This window comes from Lolium perenne, chromosome 4 (genome assembly GCF_019359855.2).
Source record: "Lolium perenne isolate Kyuss_39 chromosome 4, Kyuss_2.0, whole genome shotgun sequence".
NCBI lineage: Eukaryota > Viridiplantae > Streptophyta > Magnoliopsida > Poales > Poaceae > Lolium > Lolium perenne.
This window is the reverse complement of record NC_067247.2, coordinates 371228372-371253005: the sequence shown is the minus strand read 5'-3', so window position 1 is coordinate 371253005 and position 24634 is coordinate 371228372. Positions and strand designations below refer to the sequence as shown.

The 24634-nt window shown below is 44.5% G+C and overlaps 1 pseudogene; it reads right to left on the bottom strand.

The window, feature by feature from the left end:
- Positions 1–3398: 3398 nt before the first annotated feature.
- On the bottom strand, positions 3399–5821 carry LOC139830319 (protein FAR1-RELATED SEQUENCE 5-like; annotated as a pseudogene).
- Between the last annotated feature and the right edge of the window lie 18813 nt (positions 5822–24634).

Genomic DNA, 24634 nt, shown 5'->3' with positions numbered 1-24634 from the left:
AAGCATTTATTGTGAGGCCTCCATCCTTCGTACTTGGCCACATACATTAGCACACCAGCTGATCTAGGGTGCCAGAAACCTGGAAAAACACCTACATGCCAAAGTAGGCAATTGCCATGATTGAGAAGTTGAGCAGCCAACACTCGAATGGATAGGAGCACTAGTGGAAAACGGGGCTATAGGCCCGGTTCATTTGGGCATTTAGTCCCGGTTTCCAAACCGGGACCAATTAGGCGGGACTAAAAGTCCCCCCTTTAGTCCCGGTTGTAAAACAAACCGGGACTAAAGGTCCCGCCACGTGGGCTGCTGGCGCGCGTCGAGGAAAAAACCCTTTAGTCCCGGTTTATAACACGAACCGGGACTAAAGGTTATTTCGTTATTTTTTTTTATCTATTTGGTTCCCAATTATTTTTCGCTCCTCTTTTTTTTCCTATTTTTTCAGAATTTCTAGTATTTCAGTTATTTAACTAGTTTAGTTTCTAACTCCACTTAATCTCTAAGTGCCCTTAATCTCTAGTCAAATTACTTACTCGTGGTCCAACTTCCCGCTCGGTCACCCATCCTCCCACTACTCCAGCACTAGCACGTTTAACTTCCAAGTTCCTTTCTCATCCCGTTTCCAAGTGCTTCGCGCGCATGTTGTGATACTAGTATCATATCAAAAATATTAACATGTTGGTCGATGTCACACTTATTTATTATTCGAATTCCAAATAAATATTTTAATAAACAAAACGAATAACGTACATGTTGTGGTAATGGTATTATAATTATAATTTTTTAAATTTGTATTATAATTGTTTTTTTAAATTTATTATTTTTTAATATTTTTTTGCCAAACTTGGAAATTTGAAAATCTAAAAAATTGGCTAACTTTATGGTTAAGTAATAGTAATCTTTATGCATGATGTAATTATTATTTAAAAAAATTTAAAAAAATAAAATTCCGAATTTCTGGCAAAAACTAAAATCTTCCTGCTTTCATATTTTCATTTGAATTTTGAGAATCTAAAAATTGGCTAACCGGGTAAACCCAGGTGAATTCGGATGTAACTTTTTCCCAGGATATTTTTGATATATTATACGTTTTTTTTCGACGTCGTACGCAAAAGTTATTGCGGTTTTACCATTTTTCAAAACATTTTTGCAAAATAAGTGAAAATTCAAATTTGTTAATTTTCCCTAATAGTAGGTTGCATAACATACAAGAATCCGAAAACATTTTATTTTTTGAATTTTTTATCATTTTCTTTTCTATTTTACAGTGTTAAAAAAGGCGATCCACGGGAGGGGGGGGGTGGAGGTGCATGACGAACCGGGACTAAAGGGTAGACCTTTAGTCCCGGTTGGTAATACGAACCGGGACTAAAGCGTTTTGCCCCATAGACCACCCTTTAGTCCCGGTTTGTATTACCAACCGGGACTAAAGGGTCCAAACGAACCGGGACTAAAGGGTTTTCATGATGAACCGGGACCAATACCCCCTGTTGGTCCCGGTTTGGTTCAAAACGGGGACTAAAGGGTGGGACGAAAGGCCTCTTTTCCACTAGTGGAGGACAGGCAACAAACTAATAGACGCATTCGAATGGGGCACAAATCAGAGAAATAGGAAAGAGTACATGGCCAATATGAAGGTAGTATCGATAATAGTAAGTAATAACGCAGAACAGAACAAGACAAATTGAATAAACATGTATAACCGGCCGGAAGACATTTTCTCATAGGGAGTTCAGGAGCATCCATAAATCCAGAACCAGTGAGCACAATAACTCATGAAACAAAGAAAACGTCAGATGGCAGGATAAGGGGGGCATCGATACAATACAAATAGTAGGAAGAAGGGTGGCTGGGAACTACCAAATTAACACCAAACGACGAACACGAGAAATGGCAGGAGGACGGGAGGTCGATGGTGAGACACGAAATCAAAAAGAAAAACGATTCTGGACAACTTATAACCGGGAGAGAAGATAGGCAGACGGTGAAACGGCCAGAAGGAAGTGGATCCAGCGGAAGCGGCGCACCTGCTAGGCCATTAAGGCATTAACCCCACGAATCAATATGAGATATCAATCAATATCGGCAGCGCCTCCATAGACCATAGCCATTCCCCTGCCGCCGCTCCGCCTTCTCGAGATGAACAAAGCCTTGGAACTGGGCTGATAGTCGTTCAGCTGTTAATAGCTGGCCAGAATCTGAAGGCCCATTCTCGGCCCGAATGACAGTAGAGCGCCCAGATCAATCTCCGGAGTAGCGACCCTTGTGATTTTGGGCCGTTTGGGCTGATCTTTGTTTACGCGAATTCAGTGGGGATCGGTTCCAGCGACGTAAAAAGGAGTTTAACAACTGTTCGGTTCACAAGGTTCATCTGGAGCGTTCATTCAGTAGATCCTACGGTCCAGAGTGTCAAATCGCTGTGAGAGGTCCTACCTAGGTGGGACCTAGGTGAGTTTTACTGTTACTTAATAATAACTAATTACCGTTGGCGTCCTTGTTTCATTTTCGCCGGCCGTCGAGAGGCCCCCGCGAGCGAGCGACCAACGGTGCCGGACCAACCTCCCCACATCCCCCATGCTTCCCGGCCCAACCTCCCCACATCGGACTGAGATCCCGTGCCTTGTTGAAGGCGAGGCACACAGCGCCTTGAGGCATCACATCTGCCGCTCAATACACATCCAACGGGCAGCAAAGGAAAGAGTTGGTCAGAAGGAGGTCAACGGCCTGTGTGTCCCTGCCTCACGCGGAAAAAGAACGACCGTCCATGGCAGAGCACTAGCGCCCCCCGTCGACCTCCTCCCGCCGCCGCTCCCCGCCGCTGCCGGTCGCCGCCGTCACCCGCCGCCGCCCGCCGCCGTCGCCCGCCGCCGCCGACCTCCTCCCGCCGCCGCTGTCGCGCGCGGCTCTTCCCGGCCAGACTCCCTTCATCCTCTGCCCGGTCCGCCTCTCCCATCCGACGCCGACGGCCGCCACCTCCGGCTTCCTCCTCTACGTCCCTTCGTCCGCGACGGTCCGCTCCGACCATCACGGCCTTCGTACAGCTCACAGAGACAAGGCAAGGAGTAGCAGAACTTTTACAGGCAAATGAACTATAGACATACATAATGCTGGAAAATGAACTGAAAAGGCACAGCTCAACCTAATGCTTTAGCACAAACCTGATGCATACATATATATAAAGTGAACAATAGACAAACTTTGTAGCACTTCACATTGAAATCCCACAACAATCTGCTCTTACATAATCCCTGAAGTGCATAAACTTGGCCAATCTACTTGTACACTTAGGCCACAAAAGACTATAGTTAGCCCCAAAATCCAAAATACTATAGTCAACCCTGTCCAAAATACTATACTATGATCATCCATGTTCAATACACTATCTAGCAAACTTGAACAAGCTAGAACATATCTTCACCATAAACACCATAGGAGGGAGCTGTCAAGAGTTCCGTGAAACTCATAATCGGGTTACAATGATGAAGCTCCACATTTGCGCCTTTACCGCTGCCATGTTTCTTCTCCACTCCTACTTGAGGCTCTACACCATCATGTTTCTTTTTTTGCTGCAATGAAAATTATAGTAAGCAGTTTCGGAATGAATGGTAACAATATATCATGGTAACAACATATAGTAAGCTCTATGTACCTTTGCTCCTTTGTTTTTGGAAGCGGAAACTTTAGTTGGCTTGCGCTTCCCCTTGAGTAACTTGTCAAGCCAATTTTTCTTTCTCCTCAAATTCTTTGACGGAACCTCTTTTTTCTTGAGCTTTGCGACACTAAGAAACTCATTTGTTTGTTGCACATTTGGATCATTATTTTCTTGATCATTGAATGGCTTATCCATACCACCGGTAGTTCCATTGAGTTTATCTTCTATTTGTGGACCAACACAATCAAGTGCATTTTCTAACATCAAACAACACTCCTCGGAGTTGGCTACTTTATGTGCCAAACTATGAAATTTGTGAGATACATTCTTGTACCGGAGTTGAGCTTCCAACTTTGGATTTTCTACCACATTCCTTCCATGTCTATCTTGTATGCTTCCATTGCGCGCTTCTCTAGTCCTTCTCTTTAGGATATAGTGTGCTGGCAATGTCTTAATATTCATCAAATCAAGAACCTTGATACCATGTCCACACAATATTCACGTCCTATTGAACATTCCACAACTACATGAAGCAGTTTTGGTCAAAGGATCACCAATCACTATGCGCTCCTCCTCAAATTTTAAATCACCATGGAAACTTGCAATAGAAACCGCAAACTTGTTATCTTCATCCAAAAAGTACACACAGCCATGGATCTTTCATATTCACCTTGGAAAGCTTCAAAAATAATTGGAGTGTACTCTTTGCTTGCTTGCACCATTCTTGGTATGTTCTTCCTTGCCTCAAATTCGGATTGCAATTCTTGTGTTCTTTTTACCTCCACTGTCATCTCAAAATGCATCAAGAACCGAACAATATGAAAATCTGATTTCAAATGGTTTTTCAATGAATTGTTGAAGCTCTCACTAAGTTGTGTACTTCGGACTCCCAAACTGAACACTTCTCTCATATAACATTCAGCCCACTTTTCTTTCAACTTGTAGATACTATCTAACCAAGTTTGCTTGTGCACTTTATGTCTCATATTATCACATGCTTCTTGAAATTCTGCTTTATCCTCATAGCCATACATGCATTCACTAAAATCTATGAGAATATGAGACTCTTCCTCTTCTTCCTCTTTCTCTTTCCCTTCATCTTTCTCTTTCCTTTCATTTTTTTCTTCACCCTTTAATGGAGATAAATGTTTAATACCATTTTGCATTATATGGAAGGTGCACAAACCATGATATGACTCCGTGAAGATTTTCCCTATAGCTTTCCCCATTGCGGCATCTTGATCTGTATAAAGTTCTAGGCTGCCTCCCATTATGTGTAGCTAGAAATGTCTCAAACAACCATACAAATGAGTCACATGTTTCATCAAATAGCAGTGCAGCACCAAAAATGGTGGTTTCTCTAAACTGATTAAGCCCAAGAAAAACACCAAAGGGCCTATATTCTTTGTTTGTGCCAAAAGTAGTATCAAATGTGACAACATCACCAAAGTGTGCATAGTCCAGAACCATTTTAGCATCAACCCAGAATATGTTGGATATATGCTCCTCACAATCATACTGCAACTCATATTGGAAAGATGGGTTCTGGAGGATCTTGTCATGGAAATACTTCAACATACTACCTGCCTGTCCAAAAGCCAACTCTCGCTGCCGTTTGCTTCGCAAATGGTTCTTTTTGGTCACGACAAGTGTAGCCGAGGTTAAATGGTCCACCAACTCGACGACAAGCTAACTCATGTGCAGCTTTGGGCATGATTCCAGAATCCTCGGCGGCTTCTATTTCAAAAGCTTGTACTTCAGAAATCTTCCTTTGCAATGCCATCAAGTGGCAGGTTTGTGGCAACTGAAGGTAATGATTGTGTTCTTGCACAAAATCTGTGACTTTGTAATTTTTTGGCACTCGATCCAATGATATAGTCATCCGAGCTTTGCAATTTGTTCTTGTTTCAGCTCTGATACGCTTTGGCACATGGTCAATTGTTATCCCTTTTTTCCGTATGCCTTCATTGGCGCAAACAAATGTGCATGAGGTCACTTGACCATCCATCTTGCTTGTATGCTTGTTTCTCTTCCTCACATCAAATCCTGCACGACCTCCATATGCAACCCAAAACGCCCAAGCTTCATCTGGATTTCTAAATCTCATACCAACTTGAGGCATCCCCTTGTTAATTTCTCTCATTGCACAACACTTGCAAATGCAAAACACTCAGAGCTGCATACCAAAACACTTCAATCAGCAAGAGTTCAGTCAAATAGTACATACTAAACAATGCAGTCAGCTGCAACCAAACTGAAACTAGCAAATACTCCCTCCGTTCTTTTTTAATTGACTCAGATTTAGTACAACTTTATACTAAATTTGAGTCAATTAAAAGAGAACGGAGGGAGTAGTAAACAGGAACAATCGTGAATTACACATGTAAGGAAATACGGCACCTGCTGCAGTCAGCGATGAACCCACCAGCGATTTTGATGGCGCTCAGCAACGAACCCACCAGCGACGCAGAGTCTGGGGACGGCGGAGGAGCAAAGCAAGTCGTCGGATGGGCCGGCGGCCGGCGGCCACCGGAAGGGCAGACCGAGCCGGATGGGGCTGATCCGGAGCGAGCAGAGGGAGGTGAGGGCTGGGCAATCGCGGCGGGCGGCGGCGGAGGGCAGCGACGGGCGGCGGCGGTGGCGCTCAGCCCGGGACCAGCCGCCCGCGGTCGTCCTTTTTCCCGCGGCACTACTTTCCCTTCGCGCGCGTGAGGAGATGAATGGGACAGAGGCCTTTCCACTGTTGACTAGGCTCTGACCAGCTTTTTCCTTTGCTACCCGTTGGATGTGTATTGAGCGGCAGATGTGATGCCTCAAGGCGCTGTGTGCCTCAGCCTTCAACAAGGCATAGGATCTCAGTCCCCCATTCCTCCTCACTCCTCTCTCCTCCTCTCCACCTCCCCACCCAGCGGTGCCGCCGCAACCTTGCGCAGCGGTGCGTCTCCAGCGATCTCGGGCCATGGCGACCCGTCGGGTCCTCTCCCCCTCCTCCGATCGGCCTCCCCATCGCCACGTCCCTGCTCCACCGCCCGTCCCCGGCCGGGTACCTCTTCAACTTCAACCGGGTCGCCTCCTACGCCACGTCCGCCGAGGAGCTGCCGCCCACCTCCGAGAAGTACGTCGGCGGAAAGATCACCGACGAGTTCACCGCCAGGTCTGCCAGATTCTGTATTATTCGATCGTGTTTCCCTGCACGAATCGCAAGCCGAGTTCCTGTTTAATCGTCACAGATGCCACCTCCCTGAATCTGATCTGGTTTGCCGATACGCAGCTGCGTGGAGGTGTGAGGCGGCGCGATGGCTGCGCCAGATGGCACCAGCGGCGGTGGAGGCCCTGCCGGAGAGGCCGTCCAAGGAGGAGTTCGGCAGGGCCCTGCGCAACGGGCTCATCCTCTGCACGGTCCTCAACCGCGTCAACCCCGGCACCGTCCCAAAGGTACGGACATCCCTAACAAACACCATAGACGATTGGGTTCAGAGAGGCAAATGAAATGGGGGACTTCAGATGCTCGATGTGTTTCGTGGAATCTAAGTTCTTGTTGTTGTTGTTGTTGTTGTTGTTTCGGTAGGTCGTGGAGAACCCCATCGACGCCGTACAGTCGGCCGATGGGGCGGCACAGTCCACGATCCAGTACTTCGAGAACATGAGGAACTTCCTTGTTGCAGTTTCTGAGATGAATCTGTTGACGTTTGAAGCTTCCGACATTAAGAAGGTACGGGATTAACATAGTGCTAGCATTGATCCAAGTACTGCCATGTTGTTCTTCCCTCCCTGTTGTTAGGAGTACATTGATTTGCTCAATTGTATACCCTGAGATGATTCACTGAAGTTGTTTGTTCCACATCTGCAAAAGAATGGGTTAAAAGTAGGTGTTAGTAGTCATTTTATGTTTCACCAAGACCAAATAACTAGAGTACATTTCAAGAGTATTTTAGTAGGACTGCAATGGGGCAAATATCTTTAGCCAAATGCCCTCAACAAAGAAAGTTACTCCCTCTGTTCTTTATTTACCCCATGCTCTTTGTTTAGTCAAAGTCAAACTTTATAAATGGTGCATCTTTGTTTAAGCTCCGGAATCATGTAATTGTGAAGAACCGGTGTGTGAATTACGTGATACATCTGTTTGCTAAACAACTGGAGCCGTACCTATAATAATTGTGCAACACCAAGTTCAGAAATCCATCATAATCTGTATTACAAAACGATGGAACGCATATGTTGTCAGTTTAGAACACATTACCTGCAGGGTCCATGTTTTCGTCATTCATAGGGGATATGATTGCTTGTTGAGCTCCCGGGATTGGCACTGAAACTAAATTCTCATGGTAGAACTACAGTTTTTACTTGACACTGAAACTAAATTCTCATGGTAGATATTTTGTTTATTTACCTGTAGCGAAGTGTGTGAATTGACCTGTATTTAGATCTTAAATTTCAAATACACTTTTCTGTGGACACTGAAGCTATTAGATCTTCTAATAATGTACCGTAGAGAGCTGTCTGAATTGATCAGCTCTTCCCTCTATTTAGATCTTACAATTCAAACACATTTTTTTTTTTTTTTGAGAAACACAGTACAAACGCAGACGCTCACATACACGCGCATACACTCACCCCTATGAACGCACACACGCACTAAAGTTAAAATCTCATATATCTGTTTGTTTATGCCGAGGTTGCCAAGCATGAGCGATAGAAGGAGTTTCCCCCGATGCCCTCCGCGAATTAAGGAAACAACTGCCTTGCGCTCTTGACTGCAGATACGTAGCCGAACAACTCTCTGTTGCAAAATACAGTAGATGGCAGGGATTTGGTTTGGTACAACAGTACAACCAGGGTTATGTCCAGTCTTTTATAGATGGATAGAAAGATAAATGGCAGCGCCTTGCAAAATAAATGGCAGCGTCTTGCAATTCTAACAAACCTTTGATTTTGCAGGCTTCAAAATTCAAAAGAAGCTGCAGCGTTGGCTCCGCCTTAGGCACCTGTCGTCGATCTGTGGCCGGATGGCTGGACGTTTGGACGACGATGGAAGGCGGATGGCGGTGCAGTTGCGGCGGCTGGCACCCCCAGCGCAGAGAAGAAGGCGGACCGCGCTGCAATGGCGGTGGTCAGCGCCCCACGCTGAAGAGCAGGCGGCCGTGCGCGACAGAACCACGCCTACTGGCAGGCCGGAAACGTGCAGGGATGCAGCGTTGAGCTCCGCCTGGCCGGACGATTGGATGACAGCAGCCGGCGCTGCAGTGGCAGTGGTCGTCGGTGGTGACGGCAACGGAGGCGGCGTTCGCTGGCGCACGTCTGGTGCGGTTACGTTTTAGTATTTTCTGATCGAGAGAGGTTCCAGACTGCACAGTCTTGGTTATTAGTGGAGATTATTTTAAGTTTTTTTTTGTTTCTCAAATTCATTACTGCCGGCGCACAGCCGTGGTTGCCCGGGCAACTGATCTTTTGTTGTTTCTTTAAATATATACCGCAGGCGCATACAGATACGGCTTATGTGCCGGGGGTAACAGATACCCTGGCGAATGTGCGAAGGGGTCGGGGATAACGACATGTTACCACTGGCGAGAACAAAGGTGCCAGCGATAAGGCATTACCATCGGCGAGGTGATCTCTGGCGAATGCGAATGTGCCGGCGGTAGCAAAATCTATGCGCCGGCGGTGAGCAAAATCCTAGTAGTGTAAAGAAGACATCTGCTTTGGGCCGTTGATTCTATGTGGACGGTTTCTGATTGCTTTATGTGTTTTTGTATATAATACTAAGGTTTCCTTCCCTCCCTGGGGTTGTTTGGTTTAGGGGATAGGTTTAGGGGATGAGAGTATAATCACCTGGCTAGGGATAGCCAATTTTGTTGTTTGGTTGTGTAGAAATTGAGTGTAGGATGAGAGGTGGTTAGTGGTATACATTTGTTACCACCAGATTTTAACCAGGTTAAGAGGTGGGCCGCGATTTAAATGGGCTTGGAAGCCATGGATGTAAAACGGGCATGAATCGGCCTCGTGCAAGTATTTTGGGCTAGATTGCCCGTGTATATGTAAACTAGTAGGATACGTGTCGGTTAGGAAGTAAAAGATAGAGTTTAACTCGTACACGGTTGGGATTATTCCCGAATTAGACAGTCTACAGACTATAAATATGTATCTAGGGTTATTTGAGAAGGAAGACGAACACTTTCATAACAAACCAATCTAGGCGCATCGCCACCCCTTGTTTCGAGGGTTTCTCCCGGGTAAGCGTCATGCTGCCTAGATCGTATCTTACGATCTAGGCAGTACATGTTTATTCGTTATCCGTTGTTGCTCGTGCTGAAGCGTTTTTGATGGCGAGCAACACTGTTATCGTAGATGTTCTAGGGTTGGCGTGGATGCTTTTCTTGTATACATGCTTAGCTATGTCACCCTTCAACGTCTAGCTGTCTTTACATCTATCTTAGGTGTAATGGCAGCATCATGCTTAATCCTTACTTGATAGATTTGATCCGTTATAGTTGCTCCTTGTCCTTCAAGGATTGGTTTAATATCTGCATGGTTAGGCCTTGCAAACGGGTTGGATGATCCGGTAGCGCGTAAGGTGTAGTTTACTGTTCCTAGAGGGATTGTTCCGGGGATCGACTTCATGTTGGTTTTTAGGCCTCTTTAGGGATAGTTTTTCTTATTATCTTACGTATCTGCTAGGCCCAATTACGCGTAGGATGTTCCGATTATGCAGTGCAAACCCTAAACTGTCGTAGATCAATTCGTCTTGATATCGATTAGGCAGGTTTCCCATGTTATTGCAAATCTAATATGAACCATGGGATAATCGGCTCTTTGAGCCGATCCACAGAACAATTTAAGAGCCGATCGGGGCTCGTATTTGATGTTTGCGTGTCTTGCCATGCAGGAAACTAGTCGAAGCAATCCAACACCTCCCTAACCAGGTATAGGTCAGGTGGCACGCCCTCGCATTTAGCTGGGACGTGTGCCAGAAGGCATTGCAGGCCGTCGCCCGAGGGACCAGAGCCAACCGCAGTTCTGGGAGCCTCCCGGCTCTACGGTGTTGATCGTCGCTAAGCTCGCCGGTGGGTTTTAGCAGGCAACACATTCTGGCACGCCCGGTGGGACACTCTTCAGCAACCATGTCGACATCCACAGCTGAGATGGCTGGCGACCCAGTCACGTACGCCGAGCTGCCTGACGAGCACAAGAAGAAGTACGATGAGCTCAAGGCTCTCTTTGAAGCCGATCTAATCGGCTCTTTCTCAAAGACCCGTTCTCATGGCGTCAGGTGGAAAGGTTTTACAGCCGAGGGTGCCCTCGATCAAGTAGATCTGTCCACCCCTTCAGAAGAACGAACTAGAGCCCTGCGCCAGGAAGTTAACTACATGGTGGCTCATTCTGTACACCGCCATTCTGAGAGTTTGGTGAATACCTTAGAGCGCGTCGCGGTTCGCGTGGTCCAGGAGATCATGAAGCATCAGTATTCTCTGGCGGGGCCTACCCTAGGTACCCACCAAGGGGAGATCCAGTTGCACACTAGACCGCCGCTACCTTTCGCACTCGCAGCTCTAGAGCCGCCGGCTTCACCGGCGTACGTCGTCTACAAGATCGGAGGCGACCCTGGCGACTACCAGTTCCTGTACGAGCCACCTAAAGAGATCCCACATGGATATGTGTGCACGTACGTACCGGATTCTAACTCCTTCGCGTGCGCAAACCAGGTCTCAACGGGAGGAATTTCTGGAAGCACTAGCTGTGGTTCCTAGAGCAGATGCAGAAAAGCAGGCGTGGCTAGCTAAATATGCCACTGCAACAACTCATAACAGCACAACTCCTGCAGCCAACACAGTGGAGCAGGTCAGCATAATCTTGAGAGAACAGTTCGGCATACTGCCGAAGAGGAAAGCAATCGGCTATTCCAAGCCGTATCCTGACGACTATGACCTGATTCCACTGCCACCCAAATATCGGCTCCCTGAATTCTCAATGTTCAGTGGATCAGAGGGATCCAGCTCAATTGAACACGTGAGCCGATATTTAGCACAATTGGGCATGATTTCAGCATCAGACCAGCTACGCGTAAGATTCTTTGCGCAATCTCTCACAGGACCAACTTTCGGGTGGTACACTTCATTGCCACCAGATTCCATCCGGACGTGGAAGCAGCTGGAGGAGCAGTTTTACATACAATATCAAACAGAAACTACCGAAGCTGGCATTGCCGATCTGGCCCAGGTGCGGCAGAGGCGTGGAGAAACGGTGGCTGAATATATCCAGCACTTTGGGACTGTGAAGAACCGATGTTATTCGGCTCGTATAACTGAGAAAGAAGCAGTCGAGCTGGCAGTACATGGCCTCGCAGCACCATTCAAGGATTTGGTGTTCCAAGTAGAGTACAACTCGCTGGCGCAAATGGCTCAGAAGTTGACAGCATATGAGCAGCGTCACCCGGAGTTGTACCGAGACAAGTTCAAACGCCTGGTAGCCTTGGTCGAGACGGACGAATTCGGAGACCCTGCGGAAGACCAGGAGGTGGCCGTAGCTGAATGGGCTCGGGGGGCATCCCCCGTGACTTAAATGGCAATAGAACAAGGCCGTCTTATCTTTGGACAGTTCGCCATGAAGGTAGACACGCAGCCGTTCCCTGGCGTCAACATGGTAGAACTCAGCCGCTCCGCAAGGCGTCGACTAGACTTCTCGTTCGATGTCAACATGGCAGGGTCTGTTTACCGCCATGGCAAAGACAAAGAAGAGAGCAGTCACTCTGGTGGCAGGGACAAGGAGGAGGCCGGTTCAAGCGATCGGCTTCGATATGATGATAAAAGGTACAACAATGAAGACGGTATAGAGTCTTATAATGCTTTGAATATGTCTTTTATGTGAGTTTTGCTGTACCGGTTCATACTTGTGTTTGCTTTGAACAACCTTGCTAGCCTAAAACCTTGTATCGAGAGAGAATACTTCTCATGCATCCAAAATCCTTGAGCCAAACACTATGCCACTTGTGTCCACCATACCTACCTACTACATAGTATTTCTCCGCCATTCCAAAGTAAATATCTTGAGTGCTACCTTTGAAATTTCTATTCTTTGTCTTTGCAATATATAGCTCATGGGACAAATAGCTTAAAACCTATTGTGGTATTGAATATGTACTTATGCATATTATTTCTTATTAAGTTGCTTGTTGGCCGATAACCATGTTCCTGGGGACGCCATCAACTATTTCTTTGTTGAATATCATGTGAGTTGCTATGCATGTTCGTCTTGTCTGAAGTAAGGGTGATTTATCATGATCAAATGGTTTGAGTATGCATATTGTTAGAGAAGAACATTGGGCCGCTAACTAAAGCCATGATCCATGGTGGAAGTTTCAGTTTGGACAACAAACCTCAATCTCTTATGAGAATTTTATCTGTTGTTGAATGCTTATGCATTAAAGAGGAGTCCACTATCTGTTGTCTATGTTGTCCCGGTATGGATGTCTAAGTTGAGAATAATCAAAAGCGAGAAATCCAATGCGAGCTTTCTCCTTAGACCTTTGTACAGGCGGCATAGAGGTACCCCTTTGTGACACTTGGTTAAAACGCATGCTATGCTATGATAATCCATGTAAATCCAAGCTAATTAGGACAAGGTGCGGGCACTATTGGTATACTATGCATGAGACTTGCAACTTGTAGGATATAATTTACATAACTCATATGCTTTGTTACTACCGTTGACAAAATTGTTTCTTATTTTCAAAATAAAAGCTCTAGCACAAATATAGCAATCCATGCTTCCCTCTGCGAAGGGCCTTTCTTCTACTTTTATTGTTGAGTCAGTTTACCCATTTCCTTCTATCTAAAAAAGCAAACACTTGTGTTAACTGTGCATTGATTCCTACATACTTGCATATTGCACGTGTTATATTACTTTATGTTGACAATATCCAGAAGATATACACAAGACTGCATTCAGAGTACCAGGTTCAGTGGGCTAGTTTGAATATGTAGTCATGACATTTGGACTGAAGAACACCGGTGCAACGTACCAAAGAGCCATGAACTACATATTTCATGATCTGATCGGCAAACTGGTTGAGATCTACATTGACGACGTGGTGGTCAAGTCTGTCTCCGTAGAGGGACACTTGGAGGATTTACGACGCATCCTGGACCGAACTAGGAAATTCGGACTAAGGATGAATCCAAAGAAGTGGGCATTTGGAGTGACGGCCGGTCAATTCTTGGGCTTCTTGGTTCATGAACGCGGAATTGAGATCGGCCTAAAAAGTCAGGAGGCAGTGCGCATAATGAAGCCGCCTACCACGAAAAAGGAGCTACAGTGTCAAATCGTGCAAAGAAGTTGAGAAGGCAAGGCGTCATGATGAAGTAGCAACGGTTCTGCTCTGCCATGACATGACCCAACGAGGAAAGTAGAGTGGTTTTGGAATTACCATTGCCAAAACCAGGGGGGCATGTGTTACCACCAGATTTTAACCAGGTTAAGAGGTGGGCCGCGATTTAAATGGGCTTGGAAGCCATGGATGTAAAACGGGCATGAATCGGCCTCGTGCAAGTATTTTGGGCTAGATTGCCCGTGTATATGTAAACTAGTAGGATACGTGTCGGTTAGGAAGTAAAAGATAGAGTTTAACTCGTACACGGTTGGGATTATTCCCGAATTAGACAGTCTACGGACTATAAATATGTATCTAGGGTTATTTGAGAAGGAAGACGAACACGTTCATAACAAACCAATCTAGGCGCATCGCCACCCCTTGTTTCGAGGGTTTCTCCCGGGTAAGCGTCATGCTGCCTAGATCGTATCTTACGATCTAGGCAGTACCTGTTTATTCGTTATCCGTTGTTGCTCGTGCTGAAGCGTTTTTGATGGCGAGCAACACTGTTATCGTAGATGTTCTAGGGTTGGCGTGGATGCTTTTCTTGTATACATGCTTAGCTATGTCACCCTTCAACGTCTAGCTGTCTTTACATCTATCGCAGGTATAATGGCAGCATCCTGCTTAATCCTTACTTGATAGATTTGATCCGTTATAGTTGTTCCTTGTCCTTCAAGGATTGGTTTAATATCTGCATGGTTAGGCCTTGCAAACGGGTTGGATGATCCGGTAGCGCGTAAGGTGTAGTTTACTGTTCCTAGAGGGATTGTTCCGGGGATCGACTTCATGTTGGTTTTTAGGCCTCTTTAGGGATAGTTTTTCTTATTATCTTACGTATCTGCTAGGCCCAATTACGCGTAGGATGTTCCGATTATGCAGTGCAAACCCTAAACTGTCGTAGATCAATTTGTCTTGATATCGATTAGGCAGGTTTCCCATGTTATTGCAAATCTAATATGAACCATGGGATAATCGGCTCTTTGAGCCGATCCACAGAACAATTTAAGAGCCGATCGGGGCTCGTATTTGATGTTTGCGTGTCTTGCCATGCAGGAAACTAGTCGAAGCAATCCAACACCTCCCTGACCAGGTATAGGTCAGGTGGCACGCCCTCGCATTTAGCTGGGACGTGTGCCAGAAGGCATTGCGGGCCGTCGCCCGAGGGACCAGAGCCAACCGCAGTTCTGGGAGCCTCCCGGCTCTACGGTGTTGATCGTCGCTAAGCTCGCCGGTGGGTTTTAGCAGGCAACAACATTTTTTTTGCTCGAAATGTTAGGGGTGGCTATATGGTGAGATTATCTCTACACACACATCAAATATACTACACCTCATATTTTTATAGCAAAAAAAAAACATAACCGATGGTATGTGAATTGATCTTGGTAAAAATATTACACAACCGTTCATAGAACCGATTTGTGTCTAAACAAACTGTAAAATTCTCTAGTATCAACAATCCTACATATATTTTTGTATATAGAAAATTTACAGATATTCTGTAGTAGCAGCACCCCTATCTCTATTTCTGTATCGAGCACATCTCGCAACAAATACAATCGATAACAAGCCCATGACTACAAACAAGCAAAGATCTCGGGGGAGAGAGAAAAATCATGCATGTAAGCCAAGGGAGAAGAAGGCATACATGGGCAGGTGTATAGGGTTGAGCAACTGCTCTATCATACCGACCGTCATCGCCTCACCACCGCAGTCCTCGTCCATGGCGGCTTCGTATGCGCGTAGTCCGATGTGTTTCCTTAGTTCTTGCTCGCGTGTTGCCCCTGGCACCTGTGCGGCTAACCCTATCGCCCAAGGCGGGTTCCCCTTATTAGCACCGACGCACACCACGTTGTCGTGTCTTTGTGCGGTGGCGGCGTTGTACTGGTCAACATTGACCAAACGAGTTCCCCCCACCTGCAACCTCAACAAAATCTAGAAACACCGCCATCGTTTAGAGAGAGAGAGATGAACAAAAAGAATGGAGACAAAGAAAGAGTGAATGAACAAAATTTTATGCCTAGAATTTGGTTGCCCAGAGCTGCTCAACCATTTTTTTGATGGAATATGCCTAGAATGTGGTTGCCCTTATCCTTCTCAAAATCTAAACGAAGGAGGTGGAACTGGCAACCACCAAAAAATGACCATCACTTCTCATCTAGTGGATTACCACTACACCAAATAATCAATAAGACATTGCCTAGTTGTGTGGATGTGCTCATTCTTCTAACCCACCCAAGTTAAAGTTGATGCAAGTGGCCACTATAAACTTATTTAGTAAAATTAATTGGTCATGTCTAAATAAGTTTTTTCTCTATCCTTTCCTTCAAATATCAATTAGCTAAATTATTACAAAAAACGTAAATTCTAATAAATAGCTGGAAAATTTAAATAAAATTACAGCCGTATATAGAAAATAACTAAATTGACCTAGAAAATATGTGGATGTTCTCATTCTTCCCACCCACCCAAGTTCGAGTTCTCACAACACTCAGGGCTTGTTTGATTCAAGAGGTTTCGAAAGGAACCTTGGATTTATACTACAAGATTCCTATAGGATTAGTTCCTATGAATCAAACAACTTGTGTAGGAAACTTCCCATATGAGTCATATAGGATTAGTTCCTATGAATCAAGCAACTTGGGATCCGCCGGAGGCAGGATCATCATGTCAATGGCCCAAAGTCTTATGTGCTCCCGCCCTTTGATTTTGGATGGATGGACAAGATTGCTCAGATGAAGGCGACCAGACGGGTGTAAACAATGGACTCCCATTCCCAGTCCCTGTACTCTTCATTCCAGTCTTCATCCTCCTCCCCGGAGAGCTCTACACCGACCCGTTCTATCCCCACATGCTTGTCCCTTCCTTCTTCCTGCAGCGATTCATCCCTTGTTCAACAAGTTGTCTAAGAACATGAAGAAGAGTAAGAAGAGGAAGGAGGCATTGGTGTCTGAGACTAAATCCGCGGTGAAATCCATCCCGCTGAAAGTCCTGCAAACTCCGACTTTGAAAGTGTACCTGCGACATCGGTGGACAGGCATGTTTGCGCTTCCATCGCAAGCTCAGTCTGCTTTGAGCTTGTTGGGTCAGGGCAGAATAATCCAACAAGAGTCATGCTAGGTTTCTATCGCCATGTGCTTTCTTTGAATCCATGAACGCAGATTACAGCAAGGCAAACAGATCTAACTATTTTTTTACCCGGGAGAACCAGCTATTTGACCATTTTTCTTCCAGGGCTGCCCGTTCAATTGTCGCCCTTCCTACCGATGCCGAGAAATAGCCCGCGTTTCGCCAAGATGGTGGGTACGAAGCTCCCTGTTATGTTTCCATCACCATGCCGAAGTTTTTCTGCCATCTGGCTGGCTAGCAGATCAAACAATTTAACCGTCTTTCTTCCATGGCGGCTGGTTTCAGCGCCATTCCTACCCAAGTTGAGAAATCGCTCGTGTCTCACCAACCTGGTGGGTACAAAGCTCCTGGGTATGTTTCCATCGCCATGCCGGATTTTCGTTGAGTCCTTGCTGGCTGGCAGAGCCAATTAAACCGGCTATCATCTTCCAGGGCAGACGCGCTTCGAGGCTCGTGCTTTCTACCGCAGGATCCACTTCGTACTTAGCTATTGACAACCCATTGTTTGATGAGCACTTGTTACCTCTCAAGAGCATTAATAATGTATTCACTATATAATATATATCCATTGCTTTTTTCTTCCTCTTCATCTCCGTACTGCATGATGGCTTCTTTAATTCGTATGACTCCTATAAGATTTAGATCCTATGGGATTTTTCCTACATTGGCTGTTTGATTTATAGGAACATATCTTATAGGAACTAATCCTATAGGAATCTTGTAGTGTAAATCATATAGGAATAAAAAATTACTTCATACCTCATGGAAAATTTTCTTTAGCACAATCAAACACAACTCATCTTCCCATAGCATTCAACTAGCCATGACATCTCAATCGTATGTTTTTCTATTTTTCGAAATGGGGGACATACAACATCCTCTGCATCAAAATGATGTATATGGCTGTTTTATTGCTTTATTCAGTTCATACACAAATTATTACAACTTCTCACGAATCAGCTAGACTCGACACAAAGATCCACCAATGAAACACAAAAAATGGCGGGTGCCAAAAACACATCAGTAAGCAATTCTATGAGGTAACTACCAACCATCTTGGCTGTAAAAGTCCCGTGCGGCTATCTCTAGTCGGTTGCACCCAGACTCTATGATATCATGCTGATCCTCGGGCTGGAGATAAGAAACATACGGACCTAGTGAATAATCATAGGGATAACCTGCAAGAAGGGATGAGATTTGGGTTTATTAAACACCACTTCATTTCGCACACTCTAAATAGCCCATGAAATAGCGCATACACCCACTCTAATGTATACGAAATCCTATGTTTTTCCTAATCTTATGATTTTCCTATCCTGTGAATGAAAAAGGATCCATGATTCTTTACTGGTGAATTTTCCATGTAGGAAGGGATTATTAGATTATCGGCGAGAGCCGCCCAGATCAAGGGCCACAACACCACCCTTCAGAACAGAAACCTCCAACTCTTGCATAGGTGTGTTATCCTGAATGCAGAATCAGAGACGAATGCTCAGTCTCCGGGAGAGGAGCAGCCAGTGCACGTGTGTGTATCTTCCACCGTGTATGTTTCCATTATCGTGCCACAGTTTCATCGCCTCCTTGCTGGCTGCCAGATCCATGTACTTAACTGTCTTTCTTCCAGGGATGGCGGTTCCATTGTTGCCCTTCCTACCCTAGGATCCAGGAAGGTGATTCCTATGGACATGGACTTTACAACTCTTTGGCATATTGAAGAGGTTGGCACTCCATTTATTTATTTATCCCCCCTCATCTGCACTCTATATACTTCATCACTGTTAAATTTGCAATGCAGGATGTGATAACAAGATTCTCCGCGAAACTGGACCAGATCAGGGGCCACAACACCATCCTTCATCAGAAAATCTGCCACCTCATGGCCAGGTGCATTTTAACTCATGCCATATCGGAGGTGAATGCCCGTAGCGTGCAATCTTTTGAGAAACAGTACTCGGACATTCTCGTTGAGTGTAAGAAGTTGAAGAAGGAAGTCCAGGAACTACGCGCCCAGCCACCGATGAGTGTGGTCACTGACGAGGCTGGTCAGTATGATTGCAACTGTGACTGTGAAAGTTTTAGATAGGAAGTGGAGTTACATGATGAATATGCGCAATCTTTTGAGACGAAGTACTTGGAAGTTTGCACTGAGTGCGATAAGTTGAAGAAGGAAGTCGAGTATCTCCGCTCCCAGCAGCCAACTATTGCGACATCAGTAGACCCGGGTGTGCTAATTGCAGATGATAGCGTGTATACACACGTCCGTTGGGAACCCCAAGAGGAAGGTGTGATGCGTACAGCGGCAAGTTTTCCCTCAGTATGAAACCAAGGTTTATCGAACCAGTAGGAGCCAAGAAGCACGTTGAAGGTTGATGGCGGCGGGATGTAGTGCGGCGCAACACCAGAGATTCCGGCGCCAACGTGGAACCTGCACAACACAACCAAAGTACTTTGCCCCAACGAAATAGTGAGGTTGTCAATCTCACCGGCTTGCTGTAACAAAGGATTAGATGTATAGTGTGGATGATGATTGTTTGCAGAAAACAGAGAACAAAGATTGCAGTAGATTGTATTTCAGTAAAGAGAATTGGACCGGGGTCCACAGTTCACTAGATGTGTCTCTCCCATAAGATAAACAGCATGTTGGGTGAACAAATTACAGTTGGGCAATTGACAAATAGAGAGGGCATGACCATGCACATACATATTATGATGAGTATTGTGAGATTTAATTGGGCATTACGACAAAGTACATAGACCGCTATCCAGCATGCATCTATGCCTAAAAAGTCCACCTTCAAAGTTATCATCCGAACCCCCTCCAAAGATTAAGTTGCTAACAACAGACAATTGCATTAAGTATTGCGTGTAATGTAATCAGTGACTACATCCTTGAACATAGCACCAATGTTTTATCCCTAGTGGCAACAACACATCCATAACCTTAGAGGTTCTTGTCACCCCTCCAGATTCACGGAGACATGAACCCACTATCGAGCATAAATACTCCCTCTTGGAGTTACTAGCATCAACTTGGCCAGAGCATCTACTAATAACGGAGATCATGCAAGATCATAAACAACACATAGACATAACTTTGATAATCAACATAACAAGTATTCTCTATTCATCGGATCCCAACAAACGCAACATATAGAATTACAGATAGATGATCTTGATCATGTTAGGCAGCTCACAAGATCCGATAATGAAGCACAATGGGGAGAAGACAACCATCTAGCTACTGCTATGAACCCATAGTCCAGGGGTAGACTACTCACACATCACTCCGGAGGCGACCATGGCGGTGTAGAGTCCTCCGGGAGATGAATCCCCTCTCCGGCAGGGTGCCGGAGGCGATCTCCTGAATCCCCCGAGATGGGATTGGCGGTGGCGGCGTCTCAGTAAGGTTTTCCGTATCGTGGCTCTCGGTACTGGGGGTTTCGCGACGGAGGCTTTAAGTAGGCGGAAGGGCAGGTCAGGAGGCGGCACGAGGGGCCCACACCACAGGGCCGCGCGGCCACGGGGGGGGGGCCGGGCGCCCTAGGGTGTGGCCACCTCGTGGCCCCACTTCGTCTCCTCTTCGGTCTTCTGGAAGCTTCGTGGCGAAATAGGACCCTGGGCGTTGATTTCGTCCAATTCCGAGAATATTTCGTTACTAGGATTTCTGAAACCAAAAACAGCAGAAAACAGCAACTTGCACTTCGGCATCTTGTTAATAGGTTAGTTCCAGAAAATGCACGAATATGACATAAAGTGTGCATAAAACATGTAGATAACATTAATAATGTGGCATGGAACATAAGAAATTATCGATACGTTGGAGACGTATCAGCATCCCCAAGCTTAGTTCTGCTCGTCCCGAGCAGGTAAAACGATAACAAAGATAATTTCTGGAGTGACATGCCATCATAACCTTGATCATACTATTTGTAAAGCATATGTAGTGAATGCAGCGATCAAAACAATGTATATGACACGAGTAAACAAGTGAATCATATAGCAAAGACTTTTCATAAATAGTACTTCAAGACAAGCATCAATAAGTCTTGCATAAGAGTTAACTCATAAAGCAATAATTCAAAGTAAAGGCATTGAAGCAACACAAAGGAAGATTAAGTTTCAGCGGTTGCTTTCAACTTGTAACATGTATATCTCATGGATATTGTCAATATAGAGTAATATAATAAGTGCAATATGCAAATATGTAGGAATCAATGCACAGTTCACACAAGTGTTTGCTTCTTGAGGTGGAGAGAAATGGGTGAACTGACTCAACAATGAAAGTAAAAGAATGGTCCTCCATAGAGGAAAAGCATCGATTGCTATATTTGTGCTAGAGCTTTGATTTTGAAAACATGAAACAATTTTGTCAACGGTAGTAATAAAGCATATGTATCATGTAAATTATATCTTACAAGTTGCAAGCCTCATGCATAATGTACTAATAGTGCCCGCACCTTGTCCTAATTAGCTTGGACTACCGGATCATCACAATGCACATGTTTTGACCAAGTGTCACAAAGGGGTACCTCTATGCCGCCTGTACAAAGGTCTAAGGAGAAAGCTCGCATTGGATTTCTCGCTATTGATTATTCTTCAACTTAGACATCCATACCGGGACAACATAGACAACAGATAATGGACTCCTCTTTTATGCATAAGCATGTAACAACAATTAATAATTTTCTCATTTGAGATTGAGGATATTTGTCCAAAACTGAAACTTCCACCATGGATCATGGCTTTAGTTAGCGGCCCAATGTTCTTCTCTAACAATATGCATGCTTAACCATAAGGTGGTAGATTGCTCTTACTTCAGACAAGACGAACATGCATAGCAACTCACATGATATTCAACAAAGAATAGTTGATGGCGTCCCCAGAAACATGGTTATCGCACAACAAGCAACTTAATAAGAGATAAAGTGCATAAGTACATATTCAATACCACAATAGTTTTTAAGCTATTTGTCCCATGAGCTATATATTGCAAAGGTGAATGATGGAATTTTAAAGGTAGCACTCAAGCAATTTACTTTGGAATGGCGGAGAAATACCATGTAGTAGGTAGGTATGGTGGACACAAATGGCATAGTGGTTGGCTCAAGGATTTTGGATGCATGAGAAGTATTCCCTCTCGATACAAGGTTTAGGCTAGCAAGGTTATTTGAAACAAACACAAGGATGAAGCGGTGCAGCAAAACTCACATAAAAGACATATTGTAAACATTATAAGATTCTACACCGTCTTCCTTGTTGTTCAAAACTCAATACTAGATATTATCTAGACTTTAGAGAGACCAAATATGCAAACCAAATTTTAGCATGCTCTATGTATTTCTTCATTAATGGGTGCAAAGTATATGATGCGAGAGCTTAAACATGAGCACAACAATTGCCAAGTATCAAATTATTCAAGACATTTTAGAATTACTACATGTAGCATTTTCCAATTCCAACCATATAACAATTTAACGAAGAAGAAACTTCGCCATGAATACTATGAGTAGAAACTAAGGACATACTTGTCCATATGCAGCAGCGGAGCGTGTCTCTCTCCCATACAGTGAATGCTAGGATCCATTTATTCAAACAAAACAAAAACAAAAACAAACCGACGCTCCAAGCAAAGCACATAAGATGTGACGGAATAAAAATATAGTTTCAGGGGAGGAACCTGATAATGTTGTCAATGAAGAAGGGGATGCCTTGGGCATCCCCAAGCTTAGACGCTTGAGTCTTCTTGATATATGAAGGGGTGAACCACCGGGGCATCCCCAAGCTTAGAGCTTTCACTCTCCTTGATCATATTGCATCATACTCCTCTCTTGATCCTTGAAAACTTCCTCCACACCAAACTTAGAACAACTCATTAGAGGGTTAGTGCACAATAAAAATTAACATGTTCAGAGGTGACACAACCATTCTTAACACTTCTGAACATTGCATAAAGCTACTGGACATTAATGGATCAAAGAAATTCATCCAACATAGCAAAAGAGGCAATGCGAAATAAAAGGCAGAATCTGTCAAAACAGAACAGTTCGTATTGACGAATTTTAAAATGGCACCAGACTTGCTCAAATGAAAATGCCCAAATTGAATGAAAGTTGCGTACATATCTGAGGATCACGCACGTAAATTGACTTAATTTTATGAGTTACCTACAGGGAGGCAGGTCGAAATTCGTGACAGCAAAGAAATCTGAAACTGCGCAGTAATCCAAATCTAGTATTGACTTTACTATCAAAGACTTTACTTGGCACAACAAAACACAAAACTAAGATAAGGAGAGGTTGCTACAGTAGTAAACAAATTCCAAAACACAAAATAAAAACAAAGTACTGTAGTAAAAACCATGGGTTGTCTCCCATAAGCGCTTTTCTTTAACGCCTTTCAGCTAGGCGCAGAAAGTGTGTATCAAGTATTATCAAGAGATGGTGAATCTTCAGCGGGGTTTGGAGTTTTCTCAACCATGCATAGTATATTGGATACATAAGTTTCAGCGGCTCCCTTTTCATTAGTCTTGGGCTTGCTACTCTCATCAAACAAATTTTCAGGAACAAGCCAAGCATAGTTATTTTCTAGCGCTTCATTTATCGCTAGGAGCTTACATGGTATCGGTGCTTTGATCTCCCCACCATCATTAATATTATTAGTGTACTTTATTCTATCCATATCCATCTTTTCAAGGAGATTAACAAAATTGGTATAAGAACCAAGCATATTATATTTAGCAAAGACCTTTCTAGCCTCTCTTGCTATACCACCAAATTCTCTAAGGAGGGTTTCTAAAACAAAATCTTTCTTTTCCCCTTCTTCCATATCACCAAGTGTGAGAAACATGTGTTGGATTATAGGATTGAGATTAACAAATTTAGTTTCCAACATGCGAACTAAAGCAGCAGCAGCAATTTCATAAGTGGGAGCAAGGTCTACCAAGTGTCTATCCTCAAAATCGTCAATGGTACTAACATGGTTGAAAAATTCCTCTATATTATTTCTCCCAACTATAGACCCACGTCCTACCGGTATATCTTTCGTGGTAAAATTAAAAGGAAACATGATGAATCAAGTAAAGTAAATGCAAGTAACTAATTTTTTTGTGTTTTTGATATAGAGTGCAAGACAGTAAATAAAGTAAAGCTAGCAACTAATTTTTTTGTGTTTTGATATAATGCAGCAAACAAAGTAGTAAATAAAATTAAGAAAGACAAAAACAAAGTAAAGAGATTGAGAAGTGGAGACTCCCCTTGCAGCGTGTCTTGATCTCCCCGGCAACGGCGCCAGAAAATATGCTTGATAGCGTGTATACACACGTCCGTTGGGAACCCCAAGAGGAAGGTGTGATGCGTATAGCGGCAAGTTTTCCCTCAGTATGAAACCAAGGTTTATCGAACCAGTAGGAGCCAAGAAGCACGTTGAAGGTTGATGGCGGCGGGATGTAGTGCGGCGCAACACCAGAGATTCCGGCGCCAACGTGGAACCTGCAC